The sequence below is a fragment of the Calonectris borealis genome, chromosome 7 (assembly GCF_964195595.1).
Source record: "Calonectris borealis chromosome 7, bCalBor7.hap1.2, whole genome shotgun sequence".
NCBI classification, from domain to species: domain Eukaryota; kingdom Metazoa; phylum Chordata; class Aves; order Procellariiformes; family Procellariidae; genus Calonectris; species Calonectris borealis.
Window position 1 is genome coordinate 32,558,284 of NC_134318.1, and position 21,565 is coordinate 32,579,848.

At 40.0% G+C, this 21,565-nt stretch overlaps 1 protein-coding gene across 8 annotated transcripts in view; it reads left to right on the forward strand.

Annotated features, from left to right (window-relative positions):
- ADD3 (adducin 3) overlaps positions 1-21,565 on the forward strand; it is a 113,462-nt gene that overhangs the window by 61,754 nt on the left and 30,143 nt on the right. For 2 of the 8 annotated variants that reach the window (XM_075155005.1, XM_075155011.1), the window contains exon 1: positions 17,096-18,303. The exons of the other annotated variants lie outside the window; for them this stretch is intronic. The gene's annotated coding sequence lies outside the window, so the exon portion shown is untranslated. Of the gene's footprint in view, positions 1-17,095; positions 18,304-21,565 lie in introns of those variants that run through there. 8 annotated transcript variants of the gene reach the window in all.

Consider the following 21,565-nt stretch of genomic DNA (forward strand, 5'->3'; position numbering starts at 1 on the left):
CTGAAAATAGGAGCCTGAAGTTGAGCATTGAAAGTAATCCGTTCTGAAAATGGTTGTCTTCCATCTATAGCCTTGGAGCTATTATATCAAATGGACTGATGCTGCTTTTGCCAAATGTGAAACAGTCAAATTGCTGAAAGTCATGTTCCAGGCCAGCAGTTATGGGAAATTTATCCTGGGGTTGGAAAATACGCATGTTATCGACAGGGCTGCATGTCTGCCTCGAGGCTTCACCCAACCCATAACAATGCAAAAACAAACCACCCATCACAAATCAAAAAATGCTGTCAAAAGTAGATTCTGAGCACTAATGGTGTCAGAAGCTGCAGCGTGCTGGGTTTAGTTGTAAAATCAGTGGAAAAATGTGTAGTATCTATTGTTGAAGATAATATTTTGTTAGCTTCCACCCTGTAAGTCCCACAGATATTTTCCCCCTTGTTTATTAAACTGTTCTAAATGCACTTTTGTTATATAGAATTATTACGCCTCCCCTACTAGCAGGCTTATGCTACCATGCAATTTACTCAGGGGAACATCTGTAAGTTCTTTTGCCAAAATAACTACAACTATCCTAGGCATTTTACTGATACACAGTGATTGCATATTGTATATTTATAAGTAGTATGATATGTAGAATGGATTGTTTATTTAAACAAATGCTAGAGAAAGTTTTTGTTGTTTTAAGACCTGGGCCTAATAACTAAATAAATGAAGCTGTACAAATATGCTGAAAATGTCCCCACCAGCTTGTGTTGTGCAATTACTTCTGCCACAAGATGAGTATTTCGAAGGTCCCACTGAAACCAGGGCCATTATTTGTGGTAAGAAATACTGTGCAGAGTGAGGAAGGGTTGACAGACCAAGATCTCTCTTTTTTTTTTTTTTTTCCAAAAAAATTTACACAACTCTTGAAAGGAGCCAGGCTTTCAGTCACAGCACCCGCATCAGCCAAACTCTTGCAGATGCTGCTGCAGAGATCTGTGTGACTGCACTTGCAGCAAATACAAAGGAGTGCATCCTAGTTTAGCCTTCCACGCAAGGGATTTCCGCTGTGAACTTGCATCTGTCATGGCTAATAGCGCGCAAGGAGACACCAAACCAAGCCTGGCTCACAAGCAGGATGTTCAGCTGTAGTTGCTCCATTGTAAATCTGAGCCGGAGAGTCAAGTATGCTCGAACCGTGGCTGTTACTTCAAAGAATAAAGGCTGTCTCTTTCAAAGGCTTCCAGTTCTTATAGCTATACAAAAGTTAACTATTACGTAAGTCATATGTTATACATATGTATATATGTGTGTATATGTATTTATGTTCATATTTTATTTTAAATATACATGTATCATAGGCACCCTCTCCTGTATATGTCATGCTAAGTACTTTTTTGGCAGGTAACAGAGGTTATGGAAACAATTAAAATTCCTGTGCAACATTGGATTACTTGTTTGTTTGGAAGAGTGGGTGGTGTTTGGGGGAGGGGAAGAAAAGGCAATCTGTACTTTAAAACCAAAGTGTAAAAGCTTTCTGGAGTCTTTTTACCAGAAGGTCTTTTTGTCAATTTGTGTTTTGACAGAAAGGTCTGAATATCAGGAATACAGTTCTGGGGTTTGTATTCTCGTGTATCTTATTAGTAAATATTTAAGAAATGATAGAGCTGCAGTTGTTTTTATGGCCAGTAACCAACTGTGGTCATTTCAACGCACTAAACAATGTGTGAGAACAGTGCTCTTAACTGCCCCGTAGTGCAATAAGTTGTTAAAGTTTAGAAACTGGCTGCTTTGTGCTCTGGCTTCATGTTATTTCCTAATTTACTTTAATCTAGTGCTGTCTGACTGAGAGATTAAAAGTGGCAAAAAGCCCAACCAGTTTTTAAGAACTGATATAGTAGCTGGGCAATCTAATTTCATCCAGCAGTGATTATCTTGATCCAGAGAGTCTGCAGCTGCATTTTCCTATGGGTTACATGACAGGTTGGTGGCATGATTTGCTTTGCAAATCTGTAAATGAGTTCGTGTTTGTGAATCTTGTAGCTGTGGTTTCTTTCTCCACCCTCTTCCATGAATAAACTTGAAAAATATTTAGGACAAGATTTCTCTGGACTCGCCACATCTGATGATATCTTTTTCAACTATGGTCTTTGTATATATGTACTTCTAAAACAATTGGGAGGTGTGGCGCAATGCGCTTCCTTGGAGGGAGGAACACTGTTAGTAAAGATTACTAATTCTATGAGAAGAGTCAACCACACAAAATGCTAATACTGTAGCTGGGAGGAGTCTGTGGCTCTGGTTCTTAACTCCCTTGGGTTTTGCCAGACAGTGACTTGGAGCAGAGAAGTGTTTGGTCAGTTATGGGGAAACGTTGAAAAGATTTTAATCTTCCTGACAACTACGTATCTCAACATACTAATAAGTTCAGTGTCTTAATCAACCGCCTGACTTGCTACATGAAGTAATTACATGTAATTAATAAATATTTCAAATTGTTCTGCGTGTGACTTACAAGCCTTAGTTGACTAATCAAATACATGATTTGGCAGTACTAAAGCTCGAGACATCGTTGCATGAACTTTGTATAAGAGTGGGTTCATTCAATAAAAAATAAAAGGAGCATTTAAAGAGCCTTTTATTCCTGTCATAAAGATGCTTTGTGCGATTGCCGTTGTGTATTTGACAGAATGGTTGGGGATGGATGCTGCGGAAAGTTGTCTTGTATTTTGATTGTCTTCTATTTCAGACTTGCATGATTTTTATCTCCAATGTCATGACATGACTGGTGAGTTACAATTTCTGTGTTTGAATGGCGTTTTCCAGTGTAGTTAATGTCTGTGTAATCCGTAGATCAGTTACTCCCTGTTTGCCTCAGTTGTTCTGCATATTATGTTTTCCTTAAGGAATATGTGATCTGATTTTTGCTTCCACTTAAGTCAAGGAGAACGCCAGCCTGACAGGACTGGGCTCTGGGTTTCAAGTATATACTGGCAGCTAAAGTGAGCGCAACCACATCGGGCACAGGGCTGATTCTGCCGTGGTGCAGTACCATGATTTGGTGTACTGGCCTTTGAGGTTTTAATTTTAACTCTATGAAATAAATCAAATACGTATGGCTTTGTTTTGTGGGTAGTTTTTTTACAGCTGAGCAGAAATAGGTAGGTAATTTTGATTTAATTTGCAAGATACATTTTAACATGTGGCTCTAAAATGCAGTACAGCACTGGTCAGACAGTTATAGCAATTGTTGCACTGTAGTTCCCTATCTCAGTTTATTGTATCAAAGTAGTTAAACTTCTGTGAGTATATGTGCTAATGGACTTTTATCATGTGTGTAAGTAGTAGCAGGCTAGATATTCTCCTGTTTCAGTCATTGCAGCAGGAGATAACAGAGTAGTCTGTTCTTATTTAAAGCTACAGAAGAATATACGAAGCAGCCTTCATTAATGTGTACTATAATAGCATTGAATGTCTTAGATTACATCAGATAGATTTCTTATGATAAACACATGACCAACTATTTTTAAATTGCCTATGAAATTGAATTTTCTGGTGTCAAAAAAAAAAAAAAAAGGCAAAGCACCCAAGCATTTTAAAATACATAAACTTGAACTGGGAAGAAAAGATGAAGAAAAAGCTTCTAACTTTTAGTAGGTTAATCATGCTTTCAACACCTGGAATTAAAGTTTTTCTAAAATGCAGTTGTGAAATATGCAGTATTAATCTCAAAGTTTTGTGAGGGCATGCAGAGCTTAGCCCTAGGAGTCCGATACTCAATTCTGGCATTAGTTTTTTGCATTGTTCCCACATTCTGGCACTCCACTCCGTTTCCTCGCCTCGCTGAGCACTGAAAGGGACATAAATTGACAGAACTAGATTTTTCTGACTGGTGCAAGGGAAGCAGCCTGAAAGATAAACTTTAACCTATCATCCTGTCAACAAATTTGCATTGTTACAGAAGTAAGAATTTATATACTGTGGAGTCAAGAATAGTATGCAGGGACAATGCGTTAAGATAAAAAAGAAACTGCGTATTTGAAGTTATGTTTTTCAGCCTAAAAACAGGAGCTAAGCATCCCACTATCTGATTTGCTTTTCTGTAATTCTGCCGTAAGAAAAGTTCCGATTATTTTCGCTGGTCTAAAGCAAGGAAGTTCTAACTACGATAAATGTTGAACAAATTAATGGGAAAACTAGGAAATAATTTGGCCTATCACTGTAGTTTTGGGATGGCTAACTTCTCCTAGCAGTCTGTGCTGTGTCTTCAGCATGCCACAGTTCAGTTATGCAACCTTGGGAAATTTCTCTCCCACTGAATGCACTCATCCTTTATTAAGGCTAATGGGAGTCATGTGTTTGTGTCAATGGGAAAGCAGACCCTTACAAATCTTTCTGGTAGATTTGGTGGAAACAGAGCTCACGTTCATTATTGCTGTGTTCTGGGCAGTCGGATGTCTCGTTAGCGGGACATTAATGATGTTCAGTGCACTTCTTTATTGGACAAGAGGATGTAGTGAAAATATAAAATGAATGACTTCTTGATCTTATAATTTCCTATATCATTGGATTAATTTCTGTCTGTTGTGTCCTTTCTCCCATCCCAGTACTTAAACGTTATTACCTGTAACCTGGTGGATGTGACGCTGTGACACTGGGGCTGCTCTAGCCCCGTGATCGGGCTGCTCTGCCCAGAGCCCACGCCGTGGCTCCCCTCTCCCTGGAAACTTACTGCAGCTCAGTAGCAACCGTTATATTTTCAATCTTTCAACAATTTAAGGCAGGGAGCAGATCATAAACGTTGATCAGGTAGGAGCCAAATCTTAGCCATGGGACTGTCAATGTAGTATCTCTGTAGTGATAGCCACGTGCGGAGGGAGTAAACACGGTTTTGCACAAATCTGCAGGGAAGGACCCGCGGGTGGTGATGGGCAAGAGCCACACCACTGCTTCGCTGAGCAGATGTTCCTGCAAACCGCCTGCTAACAAAAACAAACCCGCCATCTCCCCACCGAGTCGTGGGGCAGCCTGGCCCCCTGTGAAGCCAAGCCCTTGGCCATCGTCCTGCGACACACGGTGGGAATTCACTTCCCCTCAGGAAACGCTGCCTTTCGGTGTTTTATCTCGCCGAGGCCACCGCAAGAGAACAATAGGCTATTAGAGCATTAGAACAACACGGCTGTGACTGACCCCCTCATTACTTCATTGTGCAGGCAAGGCTAAAAGGAGAGGTTGGCCGCCCTCAGAGCTATTTTGGTGGCCAGTGCGTGGGGGCCTGGGCTGGCAGCGGTTGTGAGGTGAGGGTGGCCCTGAGGGAGCGTGGAGGGCTTCCCCGAGGGGCTGACCTCTGTGAAAGGGAGAGAAAGAAACATAGAAGCAGAGTGTTGGCAAAGTAAAAATGGTTGACTGGTTTGTTTTTTCTTCCTGGTACAAAATCTGTCTTCATTCTTCAGCTTTTAAGACAAAACTAGTACATCATTCATTTTTGTCACTGTGACTCTAAGAGTGGCTGGAAATGGCTGAATCGCAGGTGAAGTCAAAACCAAAAAGGTGCCAGCCTCCCCAGTTCTACATGGAACGGGAGGGTTTCACCTTCCATGCAGAGTCTGCAGACCTGATTTCATCTTGAATGCAACCTTTGGAGCCATTGCCCTTCCTGAGACTGTGCACATCTGTAAGCAATTAGATAAATTATGCCATTGATATCTCAGAAATTAGAGTCAAACTTGCTGTACTAGGAATTTGTTGTTTCGGAGGAATAAGGGTATAGGGGAATGCTTTAATCTACAAAAAAGGTACACTCCAGCTATGTGTGCCAAGGTGCACTTTTATTAGAAGCACTCTTATTTCAATGCTGGTAAAATACGTAGAGCTGCACAGTGGACGTGCATTTTGAGGAAAGTCAGATGGACACAACATTCAGATGTTTGCCAGTAGCTCCTCCTTTGTAAAACAGAAACAAGTTTCTTAGTCCCTCGGCAAGTCCCTCAACTTGCATGCTTACCCTTAACAACAAAAAAAGAAACCACCCCCCCGATGACATTTCAGACTGTCTTGGGTAGAATTTTCATGCCTCTGTGGTTGGAGGAGGAGCCCATCCCATACGTGAGTTATTTGTAGATCGGTTGATCTTTCCATGATGAGAAACAACAAGTGATGAAACTGGTTTTCTCTTCTGGACTGGTGTACCTGTTGCATGCTGAGAATTTAATGTATTTTTTTTTAATGTGTTTTTCTCAAAATATGTAATAATGAAGAATTGTGGCATTCCCTTTCTGGGTCTAATGTCTACTTATTATGTAAATGTATTCCCCAACACCCTGGCTGGAAGCTTCCCAGTCAGTGCCCTCACTCTGTAGCTCTTGGGTTGCATCCGAGGGTCCGGTACTGGAGACGTTGCTATCAGTTTGGTGGGGGCAAAGCAGGAAGAAATATTTAATAGTTACGATGTGTACCTCTTTTTTTTTTTTTTTTTATCAGTTGAGGAAAAACAAGCGATGGCAGCAGCTGTGCCATGTGAGGGAGTGTGTCATGAGCCTGCTGGGCAAGGCATAGTGAAGGGCATTATTCCGCTGGGAGGTTGGCACTGGCCACGGCCCTCCAGAGTTGCCACAAAGGATTTTCTGTTCGACATCTAATGCAACAAGCACATTCATATGTTTGCAGAGGGTTTCTATGGAAACCATGTAAACTGTGATGCTAGCAGACAGAGGCAAAGGTTATACTATTGTAGGGGCCCTTTTGTATTCTCTTTAAACGTTTCAGAGCAGCTATATTTCTTAACTGATACTGGGAGCCTATGTAACAATTTGTTCAGATTTTTGGTTTGGTTTGGCTTTTTTTTTCTTTTTTTTTTTTTTTTTGACCGAGCATTTGTCATGGTTGTACTGAGGAGGTCAGATGAGCTGCAAGAATAACAATGAAAATGTGTTTTTCTTTTCTTTTTTTTTTTTAAACATAGAATCACTTGAATATCATGATTTGAATTGATTTATCTTCTTATAATGGTATCGATGCAATTGGAAATGGAAGAACAGGGCACAAGAAAAGAAAAAAATTCAAGCTATTCTGCCCCTACTAGTACAATTCCCAATTCTGTTGAGTGCTTTTATTGCTCAGGTAAAACTACCTCTTTCAGGTCATCGTTCACTGGCACTTGGGGAATTTTGAATGCTCATCTCCTCTCAGAAGTGTGAACCTATGCTATTTATAGATGCCAGCTTTAATGCTGGCTAGCCTTTAGTATGCTTTGAGAGTTCATTTATGCTACAAATTTAAATTTTCAAACATATCTATTGCTTTGTTTGTTGGTGTTTCAGGAAGTACTACCACCATGGGCCCAAATGCTACTTATTATTAAAAGAAGAAAAGTATTGGCTCTTCTGTATGATTATCTGAGTTACCATTTGACTGTCCATGTTTACAGAATTGTGCTTGTTCATAGGTTGAGCTTAATTATCGTGGGAGGTTTTTTCAAATGACTGAACTCAATTCTGTGCTCGTGTCTGGCCTCATGCTGCATGTCAGCGAGAGGTCCAGGTACCTGCTTGTTGTTCACCTGCTGCTCTATGAAAATGAGATCTTCCCTGATCACATGGTGCACGTATTCACTCCTGCCACTTAACTTTTGAACCTATTGGTTACTCTAAGCCAAACTTGGTACAAAGGTAAAAAATAATTCTCTTACACGTTACAAAAGTTGATATCTGGTTAGAAGAGAAAGATGTAGGATTTTGATGCTGAGGCTGAACAGAGGTACAAGTTGCTCATTCCATCTGATCATAGGGCAATGACTAAAAAAAAAGTCCAGTATAAGTGTACATAATTAATTGAACTTGTCAGCAAGTTTGCAGAACTAAGAGATAATTTAAATTCTCAATTTTAAAGTGTTTTAAAAAACAAAAGAGTACAAGAACCTCTTAGGTGTATAAGATGTTCCCATCTAATACAGACGAGTAACCTAGAGGCATTAATTGCGTTTCCAAACAATGTAGTTTTGAGAGCATTCACACTTGTGCTGTCACAATACATGAAGCAGCACTTAGTAGTAACTAAGTTACTATGTCTCATACAAGGATGAAACAGCTGACTTGGAGTACTTAATGTTGTAGGCAATAGTTTTTAATACAGAGTGAAAAGGTGAAATGCGCCGTTAGCTCAGGATGGCTGTTGAATTACTTTTGGGCAGCTAGGCATGCCCATAATGTGCTGTACCATGGTAGGAGGGGCCAGGAAGGGATGGATTTGTTTGTTTACTTATTTATCTTTTTCTCATGTTTTGTTATTTAGATATAGGATGTATAATTATTAAAAGCTTTGTATCCAGTGCCTCATTTAATGTTGGCAGTTAAAATTAACTTCAAAAAAATAAACCGGTTGGAATAGCCCCATTATTTTAGTCTTCTAGAAACCACTAGTCTTCTAGTCCAATATCACCCGATTACAAACAATACTTTGGGAATATAACATGAAAATGAACACAGGCTAGGCATAACGAAAACCTATCTTCAGGCTTCAAATAGCATAATTGTATAATTGCACTCTGTGAGAGACAGGGGTTGTGCACCAGGTAGGAGTGCTTTTCATTATGAATTCCAGCTTTCTGAATTTGAAGCCAGAAGTCTCAGGAAGAAGTCTGTTCATATAGGACAAAACTTTGCATGCTTTTCATCACTTCTTCCTGACTGCTTTGCAGTACAAACTCTGATCAGTTTTGATAATTTATCACAGAGAGAGAACATAATATGATGAGGCAGGCAGAAATCAAAATCCCATAGCAATTTGCCACAGAATTAAAAAGAACAAAACAAAAACCCACAGCAACCCACAAATGGCATCTTAAATGCTTGTTCCAATTCATATTGGAAGCATCACTCAATAATTAAGATTAAAAAATAGAAATCCAACTATCTCCCTGCCCAAAATAATGCAATAAATTAGCAAGTTAGAACAATGCATCTTAAAGGAAAAAAAAAAAAATCTAAATACTGCCCAACTCTAAAAGCAGCATCCACTGCTGCTACTCCAGAAACCTTTGAGACCAGACTCCTGTGACCAGATTCACCCTGCAGATTCCTTTTTTCCTTTTTGGATTAGAAAATGAGTTCCAAAAAAGATGTGGTTCATCCGCATCCACACTGTGGCTAATGCAGAGCTCTGGCCGCCCTGGGTCGGTGTCGTCCTCCACAGCATTCCAGCACGTCTGTGGAAGCTGTTGTGAATGAGCCTTTGGCAGGCGTCTAATCACCTATTATTCGGCACTTTATTAATCAAGTTTTGTGGTAATTTTTGGCATGTTCTTACATTAATACAGAGATCTTTAATTCCTTGAACAGTGTTTAGGTTTTTACAGATGTTTTTTAAAAAAAAAAAACAACACAACACCCAATACGTAGATAACGGAAAGCCGTAGAAAAGATGTGATTTACTTTCACTCCTCAAGCACATGTAATCTGTATAGCCTCAGACGTTTTTTTGTATCATCAGTAATTTTCTTATGGTATAAACAGGAATACCATGTTTACCTAGGATGATTTCCATGAGTTATTCAAATATTCAAAAATAAGCATCACCAAAGCTCAGAACACAGTGTCATTTTTACAGCAATTGTTAATTGATTTTTAAATTGGTGGCTTTTGATTCAGAACTATATAACTGAGAGAAAAATTTACCCCCACTTCTCTCTGCACTCAGACTCTGAACTCTAGCCCATGGGTAACATGTCTGATACTTGCTTTCAATATAAACATAAGCAGGTTTAATTGCAAACAGACAAATACCATTTTCAGGCCAGGTTTACAAACGAGCTTTGGAAATTCAAATAAAACAACTTTTATGTTATTTTATGAATTCTTGTCATAATACATTATATTGAAATAGTTTTATCTAAGAGACAGATCTATCTAATATATTTGTTGGCTTCAGAATTTTCTTGAAATTACAAACAAAAAACCCAGTAGAAGTCAAAACTGGAAGAATCGTTTGGGGAAGGGCTTGAGGGAGTGTCTTTCATGCTGCATGCATCTTCAAAATTATAACTGAGGTCTTTCCAACTGGACCTCTGAGTTGCTGGTGCTGCAACTCATTCAAGTACTGGTTTCTCCTGTAAGAGAAACCATGAAGAAGCTTTTCTTCACTTGCACGACAATGCTTTAGTAGAAAGTAAGTGTCTCCTGAAGCTGTCTGTGGTGGATGGTGTTTGTTTGTGCCACCTTGGCTGCTAGGAAATTCTGTCCCCAGTAATTGGAGCAGCTCCTCTTTAGACATGAAAATCTGCCAATTTTATTCACGCTTCAGGCAACTCCTTAGGACAAAAGAGAGGACGGTTTAAATCTCAAGGAGAAGTGTTCAATGTCAGGCTGGTTTTAGATTCTAGAAACAACCATCGCAGATGTTCGCAAGTCCCCGGGATTTTGTGTAGCATGCCAGGATGCATCCATGCTCTGTGATACTGGTGAGGTTTGTAGTAGAGTGTCTTTTATTTTATCCAGACTTTCAGTGCTTATGAGTGATGATGGAGAAGGAGAATTATGGAATAAAAGTAGATAATTGCTTGCTTGCAGTGGAAAATAATAGTAACCTAATTATGAAATATTTATCTATTCTGCTTTTGACTTCTAAAAAACTACTTTTTCTACTGTGCTTAATGATGACTCACCATACCCCTTACTGTGTGTCCTGCCAAAGCTTTTGTTAGTAAATCTTCAGCACTTGTTCAGGGATGTGCTGGCCACTGGTCTGGGCACATCTCCTTCTCTGTTCAGTGCTTCGGTTAAGTCCAAAATGACCCTGACTTCAGACTGGCTTGCTTGAAATTCAGTGGAGTAATTTTCCAACCTTTGGCTCTCTAAATTCAATTTGCTTTTCTAGTACCATGAACAAAAGGTGGCAGAGACGAGAAGGAGGTCAAATGCAGGCCAAGTCAATTGAGATTAATGTACATATTTATATAGGTTAAACTCTGACTGCAAATGAAACTTCTTGTGTTTACTAGTTAGGTAGTTGGTTGGCGTTTTTTAATTATTTTGAACCAAGCTGAAGACAATATTAGTAATATGGGTAAATACAGAAAAAGTGTTGCTGCACCACGGTAGGGATTTTCCTGGGAAGGATAATTAAAGCAACATGCTTTGAACGCAGCTAATTAAGTAGCTGCCTTTTAAACTTTCAAGAAGGAGGGCCTGGTTGCCCCCTGAACTTTCATGTGGCCCTTCTCTGCTCCATGCTTTTGCCTGCCCTCCTCCCCCAAATTATTTTTAACCTTGATCTCTTTGTGTATCCAGTTTAGACCCTAGCTTCATGGAGAGGTGTGCTGGCACAGCTAGGGGATGGCATTTTGAGAGGTGGGGAGCTGAAACACGGGAGTTGGGAGGGGCAGGATTGCCTCAAGCCAGCCAGGAAAACATGAAAAACTGCAGCGTAAAGTGTGCTTAACTTAAGTCCTCTAAAGATGATAATTTTGTACGTATTAGGCATGCGACCATAACTTCAGTCAAATTCTGCATGTTTGTTAACTTTTTTCTTGTTATGTTTTAACACACATTAACATTTATGTTTGCAAATGGACCAAGGAGGGGAAAAATTGTCCCATATGTTAAAGCAAAAATAATTCTGGTAATGGAGAAAAAAGCAAGATCCTTTGGAGACTGAATGAGGTGAGAAAAGACACTGTCAACATAATTTGGGAATACTGATTTACAGGTTTTTGTCCCCTGTGCCATCCCATGGCTGATATAAGCTGTTAAAGCCCTACCAACAGAGCCTTCCCTCTTCACCTCAATTTGTAGCTTGCTTTTTTGGAGCATTTATTAGAGTAAATGTGTAACTTTTTTCTTGAGATGCCTAGGTTTTTTCCCATGCTTCTCATGGCCAGTCAGTGGCAATGTGCCTGCTGCACAGTTAGGCCTGGGCCTAAAATTACTATTTTTAAATTAAAATTAAAAACCTTAAGACAACCATAATGTTCCCACTACACCTGTTCTTCATATGTGAAATCAGTATATGCAATTGTGTTATTTTATCTAAAACATTCTTAGTTTTTGACTGTAACTATCACAAATCAGCTTTTTTGAAATGCGTTTTTTTTCTGGTTAATGTGAGAATGTAAGTACAGGTCAGTAAAATGTTAAAATTCCTTTTTTGAGAAGGTAGCCAATTTATTTTGACATGGTCAAGCTGATATTGGTGTATTAATGTGACTTGTGTTATTCCTCCTTATTTAAAATTTATAGTAGAGTGATTCAGAGATCCCAAGATTAACTGGGGGGAATCGTGCAGGGTGTGGTGCATAATATAAATAAAGATACAATTTGTCCTGAAGACTTTATGATCGAAGGCCTGGCACAATTTCATCTTTTCTTCAAGTCTCTAGTTACAAATGTCCCCACAGAGATTAGCTGTTGGCTGGGTTTCCCATTCCTGGCTTACGACTTAGGGAGGGTGTTGAGCTGGAATTCTGTATGGTCAATGCCTGGCAGTGGTCTTAAATGGGGTCTGCACTGAGCTGTCGGTGGTGGTAAAGGTCAGGATTTGATGTGAAGAGGAGGATCTCCAGGGGTTTGGGCTATTAAAAGGTTTGGCTGCGTGCTGCCATACATGAGATCGGTTGTTCGTGTAAACATTTGTAAAATCCAGCAGTTGCCCTGTGTCGATCATCTGGGTTGCCCACCATCGCAGCCTCTGACCCTCCAGCAAGACCCAGGAGGCAGCTGCTTTGGCCATGACATTTCTCAGGATAATCAAACTGCCATAAATCAGGAAGGCTTTTGATGTGCCCTGGGATCAATAAGAGTTTTCCCTGCTATCTAATGTCACATGTACCAGTGACCGAGGAGGGCTCTTGCAGATTGCCAGGAGTAGCTCTCGTTACTCCAAATGGTGCTTTCCAGATTGGTGTAAATAGTGGGATTTTTTAAAAAAATATTTACATAACAAGCTTGGTGGTTCTACTCCATAACTTTGTGTAGGTCCCCATAAAGAGTGAAATTGTTTTCCCCCTGTATCTGTGCAGTTCAAGGGAAGTCCAAGAAAAAAGTCACCAGAGGAAGTTGGAGGCTTCGCATTGCAAGAGAGGGAGAGGAAGGGTGTTGCAAAATGTAGCAGGTTTTGACTGCTATCAGCTTTTCCAGTTACATGTTTTTTCTCACAGATAAATTCTTAGTTTATGTTGTAGAGGAAGCCAGGTTTCATCTTTTTCAAAGGATTTAGGGAGATTTTTCAGCCATTGCTTGTGTATGTGTGGGGGTTTTGTGTTTGTGTACTTTCACAGCTTACTACAGATAAGTGCTAACAGAATGTAATCTTTTAATTTAGCTCTGTTTTCTACTGACTTGTGAAATATTTTTAGGTAACTTAGCCACAAGTGATTATGTAGATAAGCAGAGATAAGTTTGTTTTTTTTTTTTTTAAAAAAAAACACCAAAAAAAAACCATAACAAAAAAACCCACAACTTTTTATCATCTTAAAATTGCAATATTTTGAAAAATACTACCTTACTTTTTCATAACCAACATGGCAGGTATCTCTGAAACTAAATGAATTAAAAATACTGTCATCCTCATCCCCCCCACCCCCCGCCTCTTTGTGTTCTAGTCCGTCTCTTTGTAGCATGAATAAGAGCTGGGTCATGAGAACCAAAAGGTGAAGCCGCTTTGGTGCTGCAGCATTTGTGTTTCATCAGAATCCTTAAAACCAAAAAAGACAAGCAGTTATTCCTATCAAAAACTGATATTTATGTCTTATGTTTTCATTTCTGGTTTTAAAATAAAACTGAAATACGCGTTTGGGGTTAAAGATCCCTGACATTATTTTGAGGGGTTCCCTGACTTAAGTAAGGTCAAACAAAAATAATCTGATTTTAGCTCTGCAAGTATAGTTTACTTGTATCTCATATCGATACTAACTCTGCAAGGTATCAGTTAGTGTCAGGAATGGGTAAAGACAGGAAAGTAATACCAGTAAGTGCTGAGATGACTGATGGATTCTTTGAAGTATGTGAATATTTGCTAATAATATTTATGACTTTTTTTCCAAGCATCCAAACAGATTTAACATGGGTGAGCAAATGCTGTGATCTGTAAAAAGGGGTAACAAAACAGGGTCAGCAAGAGCCAAAATGCACTGCCGGTCTGAGAGCCCTTAGGACCATGCTGACCCACGAGCCGGCTCTGCAAAGCGGGCTGCACTGCTGGGAGCTGCTCCGGAGCGCCTGGACCTTCCTGTGGTCCCATGGCCTGCTGGCACGCTGGAGTTACGCACGTGTTCATGTGCTTTCATCATCTAGAACTACTGTTTAGAAATGTTTTTAATAGGTATGTTCTTAATATACTTTTAAAAGTGATTAAATTTGGATGCATAGTTTATCCTCTCTAATGTCTAAGCTTTGAGGAGCTTCAAGCCAGTGCTTTTATCTTCACTTGGGTTTGCAAAAAGAAACCATCTCCAGAGGAGACTTGATTGAATTCTTGCAGGTCGAGCACCCCTGCTGCCCGTGAGCTGCCTGAGGGTGGTCACGAGCAAATGCTGCGCCCAAAGCAGTGGCGCTGCTGCCCTCGCTGCGCTGGCTGGTTCCTCTGCCAGAGGTCTTCTGCATTCAGATCCTTCTTCTTTGTAGAAGGGAATACAGCTTCAGAAGGCTTGCAACTTGAAAATCTGCAGCAATTCATGCTGCTGTGGTCCTTACCAAATCCTCTGGAGCAGTGGAGGTGGCAGGGGGTTTCTGCAAGCGGCAGGTGAATTTTTACCCTGGAGCAAAGTAGGAACGAGAAGAAAAATGTTAAAGGGGGCGAAGTAACTTCATTTTTGTCACTGTTTTTCAGTGCATCTGTGCTTTGTGTGAGAGCAGCTTTTTGCCTATGCCATAGGGAGAGGTTTTCTTTTCCCTGGCAGCTCCTGTAAGTCTCCTTAGCTTTCTGCTACAGTAAGGACACTCTTCCCAGACAGCAGTCTTGCCTCTGGATAGAAGCAGGTTATTTAAGCTTAGTGTTCAGATATTTTTGAGTGATCTCATATCCTGTGTGTGAAATTTTAATTTAATGCTGCTATAGAAAAACAGCTTAAACCAAGAGAAAATTACATTCTCATCACAGAGCTCATTTTTACTGTGCTTTTTCGTGAACTTCAGTATAACATAGAAGATGAAAGAAAAACAGAGGAAAAGTGGGTGTGAGGTAGGACTGACATGCTTTTCAAGTCTAGTAAGTACGGAAGTTATTTACAGTGTACCAAATAATTTAATTTATTAGCTGTTCTGGTGTTTTTACTCAATTTAAGGAGGTGATTTTTTTAAATTGCCTTGGAAATAGTCCCTATCCATGGACTCCATACCATTTCATAGGACTGCTCACCCTGTGTACCCGAGCAGAGGTGATAACTATTAGCACTCCAAGGTGCAGCTTAATGTTGTTTCAAAATATATGCATACACTTACAGAGGTAAATAAAACTTATATATGAGCAAAATATAACTCAGCTTTAAAAAGGTTTCTGGTAAATTGCAGTGAATCAAGTACTTGTTAAAAATAACAAATAAATAAAAGGAGGAAATATAACTACTGCAAAGAAAATTTTCTTTTAAAAGAACAAGTTTAAGGAAGGGGAAAAAACAAACCAATGTGATATCTATGGATGACTGCCCTTCTCTTAAAGCGAGGTTTTAGTGACACAATCTATTGTGTCTCTTTAAAGTTACAGATTAATAGTTCATATTTGCTTCTGTCATAGTGTTACAGATAACTGTTGTGGCAAACCGTGTCCAGCAGTATATCATGTTGAATAATCAACAGGTAACATGAATCCCCCTTTACGACTCTGACATTTCAGTGCTTTCTCCTGTTTCTCACGGTGCGGCCACCCCCTTCCTGGTGCGATGCAGGAAGTACCTGTGTGCATCGTTTCACCAACAAACTCTGAATTCCTCCTCTGTTACTTCTCTGTAACCAGTTTGCTTGTGTGACTGGGTTTGTCCTGACTCGAATGTTTTGTGTAAAGAACAGTATAATCTCAAAATGTTCTTATTGTTTGCGCAACCTTAACAATTTGCTAGTAAAACAAGAAAACATTGTTTTATGGAGCGAAGCAAGGAAGCCCTTACGCTGCTGACTGCTTAAGGGTCACGCAATACAGCTATGAAAACAGCCCAGTTACATACAGCCTTTCCTCAGCACATAAGGTTCGATACTGGGCAAGATGGACCTTGTATCTGAGCTGGAGGTTGTCCTTTTGGGACTGGTTTTGTCTTCTGTCATCCTGTCACTGAATGATAGTAACTAGATAACTCGCTCATCAAGAGTTCTCTCTATCATTAAAAACTGTCATACAGCGGTGAAGGAATACCAAAATGTGAATGATTAAAGTAGTTTTGCTCTACAGGGTTAAGCAGACAAGTTCATTTATGAGACTTAACACATGCAAATAGCATTTATGGCCATGTGGTGGAGCATATTGGATACGTCAAACCATCATTCTAGGCTTGGGTTTTTTCATCCCCCACTGCTTATGCTGCAAAATGTTGACAGGCTGGCCTGCAAACGTAGAGGTGCAGACTGCACCTGCTACAGGCTTGGGTGCATTATAAGAAGTCTTCCTTAACAGAGGAAAAATGTAACATTTTTACCAAGGTAAAGGTATAGCCCTCACAATTTGGGTGGCTGTCAGCAACCCACTTATGCTATCTCACTATTTGACAGTAAAGAGTAGCTGGCTCAGTTCCAGTTTACACTGAATAAAGCATGACTTACACAGGTTGAATATTTATGTTGACTTTAATATTGCATTATATAATTGGGCAAAAATAATGCTTTAGATTTAACACAAACACAAAAACAACGTTCAAATACACTGAAGTTCTTATTTCTTGGGAGAAATATATACTGCCACCACATAATCTCTTTAATGTGGTGTCTGAAAGGAGATGGTGATTATTTCATTAGCTTACTCTGTTTAAAGCAGAAGGACTTAAATTAAATACACAGCGCTGAATTAGAATATTTGATTTGTAACCAGTTTGGGCTGTAGTATGACAAATTGTTTATTCCTGCATTGCTACTGGAAGAAGCGGTATTAGATACCCCCATATCATCACTGTCTTTGTTTCCGAACAAACATTTGTGTAGATACGCAGTTAACTGGTTGGGGGAACTGATACAGCTGAAAATAAATCCATTTTAAAAACCCAAAAGTTAAAACAAAACAAAAACTTAAACTGGGCCAAAGAGTAGTTTATCCTACCCATTCTACTATTTGACCTTACGAACATCTGCTGGCATGAATCTGAATAGGTGATACAGGGAGAAAGATTGAATGGCTGGGAAGGTTGGGAGAAGGTGTGACCGCTTTATTTTTCTAATGCGACTACTCCCTTGTTTCAATTTAAGGGTGTAGTTTGACAGTTTGGCTTGAGTGCTAGTGTACAGAATCACTATATATTAGTAAAATCAGTTAATATAATTTTGAACAAATGCTACCTATCTAGTGTAGCAGAAGTATTTTCAGTTCCACAAATTGCATTTAGAAAATGCTAATGTCTGAACATAACATCTTACTCATCTTACCAGTGTGTAAGGTGAGACTGATAAATGAAACCCAAACCTGTTGTAACATTTTAAAAAAAAAAAAAAAAAAAATCTGTCAATGCATTGTCAAATATTAATGGTATTTGATGTCCTGATCAGGAAAATAAAAAATGAATTTAATTTTGAGGTGTTTATCCAAATAATTTTTTTGCCCTGGAACAGATGTGATTGCTCAATTACATGTCATTACTAAAACTTACAGGAGGGAGGATGGACAGTTGACTTTCTAATGCCAGAAGATATCCACGGTGACCCTTCTCTCCGTCCATATTCTCCTACATATTTTCCTGCCCCTCTTAACTATTCCCTCATATTCCTTAAGTGTCTTTCTTTCTGCCAGCTTACTTATGTAGCTGACAGTGCTGGCTAAAGCCAAGGCTTTGATTCAGACTGGAACCTGCCTGTTTCATAGGGAGGCTGGAACTGAGATCAAGAGACGCCCAGTTTGCTTCCAACAAGTCTCCTGGCAGACAAGATACTGGAAGGGGAAGAAAGAGGAAACTGTTCCTTAAAAACAAGCAGGCGAGAAATAGCAAGAGCAGAATAACACAACGTGCTCCTTAAAAAAAAAAAAAAGTTCAGATGCGATATAGTCTAGCTCGAGTGCTCAGACCTGAAATCAGTCGTACCAGTTAACGATGCGGTGCGCACACTGCTGGTTTGCAGTGATGGAAACTCTCAAACAGATGGATTGCACTGCATAGAGAAAATGGGAATGTCTGAAACCAGCCATAAAAAATCAGCATAAAAGGTAGGTTAATGATTCGTTGCTAGGTGATCTAATGATTTGATCCCTTTTCTGTCGCTCTGTCTTCCTCTTGTGGTGGTATTTATTTTTGTATACATTCTGTACATTATGAAAGATATATTTATATCAGGTCAGTGCTTTCTGGGGTGTTCTTTGGCAAGATAAATTTTTCTTGCATTTAGTCTCTTGCTCTTTTTTTTTCCCCTTCAGTACTCCTTGTTTCTCTGACTTCATTATTATTTTTGAGCTGCTTTTGTGATTTGACATTGAAAACAGTTATTCCAACAAAAGCAGCACAGCGTGTGACTTAGACTTTACAAAGTGTCAGATGGGGATGCTCAGGACTTAATGTTGCAGCCTAAAATCAACAGTTCCAAGTTCCTGGAATAAATTGGAAGCTTTTGTTAAATAAAACTTACTTCTAAGTGGAGAGATACATATCCTCCTGACAAAGATGGTATGCTCTACTTTCTCCCTGTAGCCCAGTTACGGGTATAAAATACGGAACAGATAAGGAGGCCAAACCCATGAGCTATATAAGGCATCAACGCACAGGAGGACACGACCTGTTTTCTTTTGTAGCAGTATCTGAGTTCAGTTCAGCGTGAACCAGGAGGACATAGCAGACAGAAGGAAGCAGAGTTAAATTAACAAGTTACCCTGTAGCAAGAGCTTTTGACCACCTTTGTTTCACAGGTCCCTAAAAAGTATTTTCAGCAGACATGGGGATTCTGTATAAAAAAAACCTTACACGTGCTGACTTGCTCTTCTTGGTTTCTTTTGCCCCCCATTGGAGTGGTTGAACCATAGGTGGGAAAACTGCTCTTCTGTATGCTTTGAATCTCTCTTTGGCATGACAGCATATGCATGTTAGGCTAAAATGTATGTCTCAGCTGAGGAAGAGTGATGGCTCTCACCAGGACAAAATCAGATCCTAGTTTAGGTTTGATTTCTGTGTGTATGTTTGTCCTTTCTGACCAGTCCAGATGTAGTGTCTTGTTGCTATAGGGGCATATGGTCTCTCATTTCCACTCTCATTTCCGCCTCAGCCTCTGGAACCACTTATGCTTATGCATTATAGCATGCATAAGAGACATTAGCTAGTACCACTCAGGAAGATGATTGCTCACTTTCTGTAATTCATGAACATCATTGAAAGGGGTGGAAGCCAAAAGTAGCCTTGCAGCAAAGCTGATTTTTCTTTCAGGCAACAGAATCTCACCAAAAAATGGGGCAGGGGAGAGAATCCTCTACCACAATTCATCGTTTCTGAGATCTGGATTTTCTGTAAATACTTACTTCTATGTCGTTGCCAGTCCTGTGCTAGAAGCACGTACAGATTTTTAGATCCCCAAAAGCTGAGCACGTTTTTAACGAGTGTCCTTTTTTTAAAAAAAATCAGTGCAAGATGTAAATAAATAATAAAAGAATGGCTGATTTGTTTGAAAATTTTCCAGCTGAACAGTGGGAGTTATATGACCGTCAGCCTGGGCCCAACAGAGCGGGCATTGAACCAGACCTAATAAGAACAACTGGACCCAATACCCATATTATGTTCAGTAACAGAGGTTTTTTTGTAGTACAAGGACTTTAATGTAATCTTAATGGCTAGAGGTAACAAACCAGTCTGAAAGGAAAGAGGAAAAAATGAAGTCCAAAGCAATTAGAAAAATCTGTTTTGTGGATTTTAGGTATTGCCAGCCACATTTGTGTCTTTTTTACAGATGAATGGGCTTTTCTCTCACTGTAAGAATGAATTTTAAAGTAATGGACTTGAACTAATTATGTCTGTAAACCTATAATAATAACAATAGAAGTTTTTTGAAGTTCGGACATGCGTGTAGTTGGTCCAGCCAACTGAGTGGATCAGCAGTTGAGCAAGTTTGCCACTTGGGGTTAGCAGGATTCAGGATTCAGGGATTTTAGGAAAAACAGTTGGATAAGGCAATTCCTGGGGAGAAGTAACTGAAGAGCAGGAGTCACAGCTGGTTGCCAATTCAAGCAAGGTTCTTGCAATCTGCATTTCTAGACTGCTTTTAGTTACCAGCAGGTGCTGGAAGGTGTCAGTTCTGACTCAGATGGAGGTATTTACCCCGACGTAGATGGAGAACAGCATGGGTTTGAGAGGTGTGGTCTCAGGCTCTTCATACCTTGTGGCATTTGGAGAGTGAGCTCATGTCTTTTGTCTTCTCATGATGCTTTTTTCATTTGCTTCTTAAAGCTCGCCATTTTTCGGAGAGGGAGAGGGGAGGGGAGACATAATACATGGTTACATTTATAAAAGTCTCTCTTCTAACCTGAACAGAGGGAAGCTGAGCTGTGATCATATCCCCAAACGCTGTCCCAAGAGGTTTATCCTTCTGCTTCAACGCTCCCAGCTGGAAAAGACAATAGTTCATTCTTTAGAAAAACTTAAGCTTCTTTTATACTTCTACTAGATTTTTGCCAAACCTCCATTTCCTTGAAGCAAGCCCCTTGTCTTCTCCCCAGCATCCCCAAATTGATCACACACAGTAGGCTTCCCGGTAGTCAGTCAGCAAATGCTGAATGCACTCGGACTGCACCTGAGCAGCAAATGCAAAACTCACTGGTATGCTTCCACACCTCCATAACAAAGCCATCAGAGTTCATGGAGCTTGCCACCAAGAATGTGAGTTATCTGTCCCAGAACATGGTATGTTCATCTAGTACACCAGGTACCTCCTGGCAGCTCTGTGTGTGCAGCTGGATAATGTTGCATCCCAGAACTTGTTTTCTTCCTCAAAAAAAAAAGAGGGCATAAAGAACAAAACCAATTACAACCTGTAGTGATTATTTTTTAGAAGGGTGTTAGCTGTATTTCATCTCAATCCCAAATTTTATCATAATCTGTAATATATGAGAAAGTCATGGGCGTGGTTTTCTGTATCTCACCTGCTAATGCTTTCCCTGCTCTGTAAGTGGTATCTGTCTGTTTTCGGTCTGGGGTTTCATATTTGGTAGCAGGGCTGCAGTGCGCCAGGATTTCATCCTTGTGCTGTCCCTTGCAGCATGCCAGCAAAGCCGTTTGGGTGTCAGTGTGGGAAACTGGCTGAAAACCAATTTGCATCCTCCTGCCAACCTGGTTCATGGCATGGCTGCGCAGCAGAGGGTGCAGCACAAGGACTGAAAGGGCTTGTTGCAGGCAGGAGGAGGGCTTGGGTTGCTGAAGCTGGTTTTAACAGGGATCTCCCCAGATGTTTCATCTGGAAAATATGTGATGTTGTAATTGGAAGAGTTCAGATGC